The sequence below is a fragment of the Quercus lobata genome, chromosome 10, assembly GCF_001633185.2.
Source record: "Quercus lobata isolate SW786 chromosome 10, ValleyOak3.0 Primary Assembly, whole genome shotgun sequence".
In the NCBI taxonomy this organism is placed as follows: domain Eukaryota; kingdom Viridiplantae; phylum Streptophyta; class Magnoliopsida; order Fagales; family Fagaceae; genus Quercus; species Quercus lobata.
Genome location: NC_044913.1, coordinates 48,639,977 through 48,649,056, shown reverse-complemented (window position 1 = coordinate 48,649,056; position 9,080 = coordinate 48,639,977).

Below are 9,080 nucleotides of genomic sequence, written 5' to 3'. Positions count from 1 at the left end.
ATTAAGGTGTTCTTGAAGAAAAAAAAGTCCATATTTATGAGATTTATTATATTAAATTTGTACTTTTGATCATCTGAGCACGTTGTCATACCAAATAGAAGGCTATTATATGAAATTAAGGTACCCAATTTTAGGTTATGAACATTTAATTGCTTGGGGAGATCATAGGTTTTTGATTAATCGTAATTTTAGGATTGTAATTAAAAGGAGATTTGATTTTCTTTTAAATTAGGGTTTTTCGTATATTAAAAAGATGTGTTAAAACTTTTGGAGGACTACTTGCCCCGCAACTAGACCTTAAGTTGGATTAATTGGGTTCAAGTTAAACCTAATTGGATTCAAGTGAGATTGGGCATGGGCCATAAACTAACGGATTGTTATTTCCATATGAACCTTACCTAGTCTTTGACAAGTTAGGTTAACCTAGAATCTGCCATGCTGTTTTCACATAAAAAAACTTTAATATTCTGAATAATACTTTTTTCGTATTTCTTTCGATACAAATAAAAAAAAAAAGAACTGAAAAAAAGAATTGAATAGTATATAAATTATTAAGGGCATAGTCAGAAAATTAATACTAGTTCATAAGTATAATATACATGTTATATATGAAATATGAAATAAACTTAAACACTTATAACTTATTGCGCATTTGGATTAATTTTTTTTTTTGTTGAAAGTTGGCAAAATTATATTTGTACTTAATAAAAATATTATGGCTTTTAAAAACCTATACATAAGCAAATACGTTAAAAAGTCAAAGGAAAAAAAAAATCAAACCAAACTCATGCAATATATACAACTTTAGGAATAAAATATAACATGTTAGATAAAGTAAAAAGTAATTAATTATGAAGAAAACCAATAATGAAATTACAACAACAACAACAAAAATTTAATGTTAGATTTGACATTAAAAACATTTATATTTGAAATTTGTTTGTCAAAGTTGATGAATAATGCATCCAACAGAAAAATATTGGAAGGTAAAAATACTTAAAATAAAATACTATTAGCATTTTAATCTATAATATACAAAGTTTAATATAACTTAAGCATACATACATACATTAAAAATAAGTTAAAAATTTTATAATAAAGACTTATGAATAGGTTGGGTTTAGATCAACTTTGTCGGATTGACTCAATAAGTCAGATACTGGAAAAAACTCTTTAGTCTAAAATAGAGTGCTATAACTATTGACACGTCTACCTCCAGCCCTGAACGTAGTTTTGTCACTTTGGCTAAAAGTCATACTAAGTAACAGTAGTTTTGTTTAAAGGATTGTAAAGAAACTTAAATTAAAATTTTTTAACAAAAAGAGAACTTGAATATATCAAGTTATCGACAAAAATAAAAAATAAAATTTTACAATTTGCTTCTATAAATTTTCAAATTTTGAATTGTTACATGATAGTTTATTATGAATATTTATTTCCAATGTGAATAACTATGACCATTTTATTTTGTTAAGTTTGGCTAATATTTTTATTTTTATGCAGTTTTTATTATCTATTAATTTGTCATTGTTTTTGTAAAAATATTTTAAACTAAATGAATAAACTTAACTTATTGACTCTGTATTAATTATTGACACATACAACCACACTCATTTATACATAAAATAATACACTACATGTCTACTTTACCAATTAAATGCTTAAGCAATCACTAACTTTACAATTTTTCTTCTTGAATTTTTTTGACTTTATAACAAAAAGTTATTATAACATGATAACAATACGCACACATGTAATAAACCCTTTCTATTTCCTAATTATTAAATTATATAAAGTTATATTGTATTTATACTGTAGACACACAATTATCCACACACATAGTTGTCAAAACATGAATTATATCGTGAATCATTATTCACACAAATAACATTATAACAAAAAGTAATGTACACAATTAATATTAGACATACTCACACACATATGATATAAATTTATAATAAAGGGTGATACTTACAGTTTACAAACACCTATTCATACTCTTTGAGTTGGAAATACTTATAGTAAGGGTGTATAAGATTTAAGTTAGGATGTGCAAAAATATTTTTAAGAATAAATTAAAGTATTAAACTAACAAAAAAATATATTATAAATATATACAATTTTTTTTTTTTTGAAGTCAAGGGGTTCGTTTAAACCCTCTGAACAAATGGTAGAGCCGCCCTGACAATAGTGTTACGTAGGTAGGAGGCCATATCAAAATAGTCTATATTACATGTTCAAGAAGTTTAGGGATGAAAACCACATAGGGTATGGCTTGATGATAGGAGTGTTTGTCCTAGCACTCAAAGAGAAGTGGTTCAAGCGATAGTCCCAGCAAACCCCGTATGATAAAACTAAACCAACTTATTGGCTTGCTTATGGTCTAATTTCACAACTTGCTAATTTGTGTGCCTTATTACTTTTCGTCAATTACTCACAAGTCACAATCACATAGGTCGAATAAGTTGTGCGTGCTCACTTGGTGTATAAATTCGTCTTTGCACGGCATTTACTTACTATCATTTTCAGATCAGAATGTAAAGCCAATTCAGATAACAACCATATGAAATTTCTCTTTGATTTTTCCGTAGCCTTTATTGACTTCTGAAAATTTACTAGCAGCCCTGTGAAATTTGACTCACTAGGCATATCGAGCACCACTGTTCGTAAACTTTATAATTAAGCTGAGCTTCAAGATTAGATTGACTATTAAAGAAGGAAAATGTTAGTGCTACTGCTGATTTTATTAACCAAAAAAAAAAAACTGTATAAATGATGCGATAAGTAATGTAATTAGTGTATCATTTCAAAGATATGATAAATTTTTTTTTTAATGGTCATGGGTGACATATCAGCTTATAAAGGTTTATGTAACAAAATTAAAAATTCATAGTATCCCTCATTTTACTCATTAAAAAAATATCATAGTTTTTAAATCCAAACCATTCAATGAATTGAAAAATGGAAATGTTTAAAATTTTTGAAGTCAAACCGAGGTTTGACCAAGGTCAAATTGTTATAATGTCATAATTAGTTTAAAATTAAATTAAAATCCAAATAAATTTATGTAAAAAATGCAAAAATTACTAAAAAAATTATCTAAAGCAATTTAAATAATTTTCAAATGAATTTCTATAATTTTTATAAAGTGAATAGATAATAACGAAGTATAAACAAGCATAAAAAATTTATTTAATAATCTTTAAAAATAAAAAGCATTTTAATCTAAAATAAAATCATTTTTAACATGAATTCATAAATTGCACATTCACATGTAATGATGTAAAAAGCATAATTCTTGAACACAAATAAATTTATCAAATAATAATTAAATACAAATTTTTTAATCGTACAAAAGTAAAATAAATATAATACAAATTCAATAAATGACACAAGAAAACTAGTCAGCCTGGTGGTCAAAGTGCCTAATATTAATTTAAAAGGTTAAGAGATTTAGGACAATGGTTTTATTAATGTATGCCCTTAGGGCATACATTAATAAATCATTTTAGGAAATTTTTTTTATAGATAAATAAAAAAGTGATTAACTGTTTTGACAGTTTTTTCAATTTCCCATAAAAACTTTCCCAAAATAGATGATACGCCCTAAAGGCATACATTAATCGAGCCTTTAGAACAATGGCTCAACTAATTGGCATTTACTCTATTTTCAAATGAGATATTTAAATTCAAACCTCTCTTTCTAACTATAAAATTATTATTAAAATAAATAAAATTAAAAATAAAAAACAAAAACAAAATTGAAGATGTATCAGAAGGGGGAAACAAAACAAGCTGAAATAATATTGACATGGCTACTTTACCACATGTTTCTCAAATAATGCTAATAATACATAAAAAGACATAATTTTGGCCAAACTTTGTCATGTAATAAGTTGTGAGTAGTAGAGGTGTGTCCCTACATGAACTCATCACAAGACAAGTTGTGTCAAAAATGTCATTTTATGTGTCATAGCATTATGTCACTCTAATCAACAACAAACAAAACATGACATGACATGACACCCATTTATTGTCACTTTTATCTCTTGTTTTTTAATAATGAGAAGCCACGACTAAGCATTAATTTATCAGAGGCGAAAAATACACTTTTGGTTCCTACATTTTGGGTCAATTCACATTTTAGTCCCTAAATTGATTTTGGTCTAATTTAGTCCCTGAAATCAGAAAATCATTCTTGTTTTGGTCTCTGCTATCAACCCATTAATAGAAAAGTCTTACGTGGCAAACAGAGGTCCTACATATCAAGGCCACCCATTTAAATAATATTAGACTAATCCTACGTGTACCACACTTACACCCACGTGACCCCCACATGACCCAGCCACGTCATCTTCTCTCCACTCAACCCCCCACCTGACGCCCCACGTGATCTCACTCCTCAACTACCTTCATTGATGTTAGACCTAAAACCCCCAAATTTCACCTGAACCCTAAAATCCCCAAGTCAACTTGTCTTCCTCGTCCTCGTCCCTGAGAAAACTCAAACCCATTTCCTTGAAAACCTAATTGGTGAAGTGAGATACTGATTCCCTGAAAAATCACAATGAATCAAAATAAAGAGGGAATGATAATGTGATTTGAAGAGCGGAGAACGTTGCAATTTCAAGTTCAAATTTGATAATCTGACATTTGAAGTTTCGAATCTGACATCTAAGAATCTGAGAGTCTAAGTTTCAAGTTCAAAAAGGTTTCTCTGTTTCAATCTCTCTCTCTTTCTCTAACCTTTAACACTTTTTCTCTGTCTCTATGTATGTATATATGTCTCTCTCATTGATTAGGGACCACACTTTTAATGATTTATTATGCCTTTATTTGTATAATGTTGTCTGTTTGGTTGGTTTTTTTTTTTTTTTTTTTTTTTTTTGGCCTTTAGGGATCAAGTTGGCCGGTCCATGTGTATTCCCTGTTATCAGTAATATATATATATATATATATATATATATATATATATATATATATATATATATATTGTTTCATGTTGAAGGATATTGTTTTGAATGTATAGTGTCAGTGCATGTTTAACCGTTGGTTGAGTTTTGTCTTTATTAGATTAAAATATGTTGACTATATATTTCATGCATACATAATGGATGAGTTCTTTACTTTGTATGTGCATCATGGTGGGTATTTCAGTGAAAATCCTCAGGAGTATGTGGGGGTGATGTAGGGGTAGTAGATGATTGTGATCCTAATAAGTGGTCTAAGGTAGAAATTAAGTCTATTTGTAAAGATTTTTGGTATACATCTGTTAGTAGGTTGTGGTACAAAATGCCTGGAGATAATGAGGAGGGTAGGAAGTTCCACTTGATTAATGATGATCATGATGCAATGTTAATGACTGATTTGGTGAGGGGTCATGGACAGATTCATGTATATGTAGAATGTCCAGTACATAAGCCTATCCTTATTAATGGTGGTAATGGTGTGACTTTAGATCTTATTATAGAGCCTAAAGGATGTAGAGCCTTTGGATGTTAGTGAACTTGATGGGTACACTTCTAGTGAACCTAAACCTGCTTATGATGGTTATTACAATGGTTAGGTCTATTTTTGTAGTAGTGGTTCTAATGATGATGATGAGTTTTATGATGGTGGTGATGATTTTGATGGTCATCAGTACTTCTATGAGGGATATAGAGATGGTGGTTCTAATGATGATGATGAGTTATATGATGGTGATGATGATTTTTATGGCCATCAGTACTTCTATGAGGGTGATAGGGATGATAGGGATGGTGGTGTTGATGATAAGGGTGGTTGGGATGGTGGTCATGATGAGGGTGGTATGGGTGCTGATGATGGCAATCTTGATGGTGAAGGTCATGCTCCCACTAATGTAGATGGTAACCAAAGTGATTCAAATGTTAAAGTATTTGGATGCAAGAGACCAGGTAAGGAACTAGTTGTTAAGGAACCACAAGAGGATAGAGCTGTCACCACTGACAATAATGACAGTGATGAAGATAGTGATGTGGAAGAGGCTAGAGAAATGAACCCCAGCCAGAGGTATGGATGAAGATAATAGTGACAGCTGGGACAATAAGGTTGTGGTGCAATTGCTAGATCAGATGGATGCTGGTGTGAGTTATATATTCTATATCATGCATTAATATGAGAGTTGTTTATGTTTGCAGCTTGAAGACATCAAGTTGTATTTAATAAATAGATCCCAAAAAAAATAGACTCAGTATTTTGAAGGTAGAGTCTGAGTTATGCCCAAAAGTCTGTAAAAAATTACATAGAGAAAAGATGGGCAGTAGTAGATGGTTGGCTTGTTGGGCTTCTGACACAAAATTTGAGATTAAGAATGGGCTACAAAGCTTCATTGTGGACCTAGCTAAGAGAACATGTAGTTGTAGGAAATGGGACATCAATGGTATCCCATACTGCCATACAATTTCATGCATATTCTTCAATAGAAAGGCAGCTGAGAAGTATATTAATGACTGTTACAAAGTCAGCATATACAAGACATGCTATGAACCCATCATTGATCCAATAAATTGTCATAATATGTGGACCCCAATTGGTCTCTCACCTGTGCAACCTCCCATAAAGAAAATGCCACCTGGCAGGCCCAAGAAAAAGAGAGCAAAGTTACCCAATGAACCAAGTTGGGGTCATAGCAAGGGTTTGGTATTGCCAAGAGATGCAAGTCATGTGGGAAACTAGGCCACAACAAAAGAAGTTGCAAAGGTGGGGTTGGAGGGAATTCTTCATTACCTACAGTTGCTGGTGGTGGTCCAAACCAAAGGAGACCTAGGCCAAAAAAGGTAAAAAATATATAGAAATTTGTGCATGTTTATAGTTTTCAATTTTTTTATGTTAACTTAATTGTATATGCTGCTTGTAAACAACTAACAAGGTCCATGCTGGTGGACCAAGTGAAGGAGTGACCATCAATGAGCCAAATACTACAAGGGTACCACCTACCAACAAACAACCTAACTAGCAGCCAGCAATCCAACAACCAACAATGCACCCCCCCCAACATTACAACATCTAATCCAAGCAGGAACATCCATGGAAACGTAAATAAGAGAATGAAGGGGATTGTCACAAGACTCTTAAGAAATGCATCAAGGTACAGAGAAGTATTGAGGTTTGCTAAGAGCCAGTCATCTACGCATGGTCCAAGGTTATAAGCTAATGGAGTCTAAGCAATGTCTGCTTTTTCTTCTTCTTTCTTTTTTTTTTTTTTCTTTTCTTTTGGGGTAGTCAATGTGAAAATTTGTAATTGGCAGAAATGGCCTTTTTGTTGGTTATAATTATGGCTGAATTATGTACATTTTGGTAAAACTAAACAGTGGTAGCTAAGTACTATAATTTGTGGTGTAATCACCTTTTGTTTTTATTGCCTGAACTATGGCTGAATTATGTAGCTTTCTTGTATGCTTGATATCAGTATATGGTGCTTTTTCTTTTTTCTTTTTCTTTTTTGCAAGGAATGTTGTTATCATTTACTTTGAAAAGTATTTAGTTGGAATTTGTCAATGCCTTAATGCTTTGTGTGTTGGACAGATTCATGTATTCTCCCAAATGTGTAGTTGGATTTGTCTGTCATGTATATGTTGTAGCCCTTTTACTTGGTATCACATAGTTTGGTAGAATTGGTAGCTTAAGTTCAATCCATTACACACAATGACCAACTTAAGTTCATCCATAACAAACCAGTTAACAATGAACAATTTAACTGAAACATATTAATACTTTAATTTCAATCCATGATAACTTCTTTTCATTCATACTGAAATTACAAGGTAATTGGGATACATAAGTCCACAAAATGCTCCACAATGCAATATGGAAACACACTGACAAAAAGCATGCCAAACCTTTAAACAAGACATGCTATCATACTTCATTTCTCTACCTTAACCCTGCCTACACCATAACCCACCCATCTAATCCACCAAAGCTAGAATCAAACAAAGGCAAATCCCATATATCACTAATGCCAATATCAAAGATACTATCAAACACTTCTCCCTCTTCTTGCAGGTTGATACCTCAGCCTCGAGTTTGAGAATTGTCTACCTCTGTTTTACGATAAGCACCTTACCACGCAGACAAATATCATCATCAACCCATTGAAAAAATTTGCACATCAGGACCAACCTGAAATTAAACCCAAATCAACCCAACCCATTATAAAAATGAACTAAAGAAGAAAATTAGGAGATATTGAAAGAACTCGGACTTTATCCAGTAATTGAGACACCCATAGAACCTTCTGCCAGGATTGTTCTCTATCTAAGACACCACTAGAACTAGTTTAACAGGGTTAGGGCAGTAGCACATGTGTGGTGCCACACCTCAAGCTTACCGAGGATGATGCCGAGCTTGATTCAATCTTTTTATCGCAGTTTGGAGCAAGCTTTGATGAGTGGGTGAAGCAGAGGCAGCCCTGTGAGTGATTTAGGGTTCTTCGAGTGTGTCTGGGTAAGGGGTGGCTGAAGGTAATTAATGAGTGGGGTCACTTGAGGGTCATGTGAGGCGCTGAGTGGTAGGCAGATGATGTGACTGGGTCACGTGGGTGTAAGTGGTACATGTAAGATTAGTCTAATATTATGTAAATGGGTGGCCTTGACATATAGGACCTCCGTTTGCCATATATGACTTTTCTATTAATAGGTTGACGGCAAGAACCAAAACAGAAATGATTTTCTGATTTCAAGGACTGAACTAGGCACAAAATCAATTTAGAGACCATAATTCGAATTAGCCCAAAATATAGAGACCAAAAGTGTATTTTCGTCTTTATCAAATTTAATTAATTGTTGGACTTTGCAACTAGACGATTGGCTAAAATCAATTTTTCTTTCTTTTTGAATTGCCTAGAAACAAACTTGGCTCAATGAAACAAGTATAATACTTAAAAAGATTGGTCCAGATTGGGTAGAATCAAACTCTTTTTTCTTCTTCTTTTGAATTGCCTAGTAGCAAACTTGGGCTAATTAAACAAGTATATAGTACTTAATAAGATTGGTCCAAATTGACTAGAATCAAACCACTTTTTTTTTTCTTTTTGAATTTCCTAGAAACAAACTTGGGCT